At 59.6% G+C, this 1281-nt stretch overlaps 1 long non-coding RNA gene across 1 annotated transcript in view; it reads left to right on the forward strand.

Annotated features, from left to right (window-relative positions):
* The first annotated feature begins 383 nt into the window (after nt 1–383).
* LOC107307806 overlaps nt 384–1281 on the forward strand; it is a 4671-nt gene continuing 3773 nt past the window's right edge. The window contains exon 1 of the long non-coding RNA XR_001552516.2: nt 384–1176. This is a non-coding gene — a long non-coding RNA (uncharacterized LOC107307806). The remainder of the gene's footprint in view (nt 1177–1281) is intronic.

A 1281-nucleotide genomic window follows, 5' to 3' on the forward strand; every position in this document is an offset into this window, starting at 1 on the left:
CCCCATAGCATTGCCCTGCCCCATAGATGTGCTCCACAGCAACGAGGCCTCCAGCTTCGTGGGGACCCCGTACTGGTAATGCCCTGCCCCATAGATACACCCCATAGATCCACCCCATAGCACTGCCCTGCCCCATAGCCCTGCCCCATAGATGTGCCCCACAGCAACGAGGCCTCCAGCTTCGTGGGGACCCCGTATTGGTAACACCCCATAGATCACCCCATAGATCCACCCCATAGCACAGCCTGCCCCATAGATCCACCCCATAGCACTGCCCTGCCCCATAGATGTGCCCCACAGCAACGAGGCCTCCAGCTTCGTGGGGACACCATACTGGTAACACCCCATAGATCACCCCATAGATCCACCCCATAGCACAGCCTGCCCCATAGATACACCCCATAGCACTGCCCTGCCCCATAGATGTGCCCCACAGCAACGAGGCCTCCAGCTTCGTGGGGACCCCGTACTGGTAACATCCTGCCCCATAGATCTGCCCCATAGATCCACCCCATAGCACAGCCTGCCCCATAGATACACCCCATAGCACAGCCCTGCCCCATAGATCTGTGTGCCCCACAGCAACGAGGCCTCCAGCTTCGTGGGGACACCGTACTGGTAACACCCCATAGATCACCCCATAGATACACCCCATAGATCCACCCCATAGTGCTGCCCTGCCCCATAGATACACCCCATAGCACTGCCCTGCCCCATAGATCTGTGTGACCCACAGCAACGAGGCCTCCAGCTTCGTGGGGACACCGTACTAGTAATGCCCTGCCCCATAGCACTGCCCCATAGCACTGCCCCATAGCACTGCCCTGCCCCATAGATACACCCCATAGCACTGCCCTGCCCCATAGATGTGCCCCACAGCAACGAGGCCTCCAGCTTCGTGGGGACCCCCTACTGGTAATGCCCTGCCCCATAGATGTGCCCCATAGCACTGCCCCATAGCACTGCCCTGCCCCATAGATCTACCTCACAGCAACGAGGCCTCCAGCTTCATGGGGACACCGTACTGGTAACGCCCCATAGATCACCCTATAGATCCACCCCATAGATACACCCCATAGCACAGCCTGCCCCATAGCACTGCCCCATAGCACAGCCCTGCCCCATAGATGTGCCCCACAGCAACGAGGCCTCCAGCTTCGTGGGGACACCCTACTGGTAATGCCCTGCCCCATAGATACACCCCATAGCACTGCCCTGCCCCATAGATCCACCCCATAGCACAGCCCTGCCCCATAGATGTGCCCCACAGCAACACGGCGT

The sequence above is a fragment of the Coturnix japonica genome, unplaced genomic scaffold (assembly GCF_001577835.2).
Source record: "Coturnix japonica isolate 7356 unplaced genomic scaffold, Coturnix japonica 2.1 chrUnrandom947, whole genome shotgun sequence".
In the NCBI taxonomy this organism is placed as follows: Eukaryota; Metazoa; Chordata; class Aves; order Galliformes; family Phasianidae; genus Coturnix; species Coturnix japonica.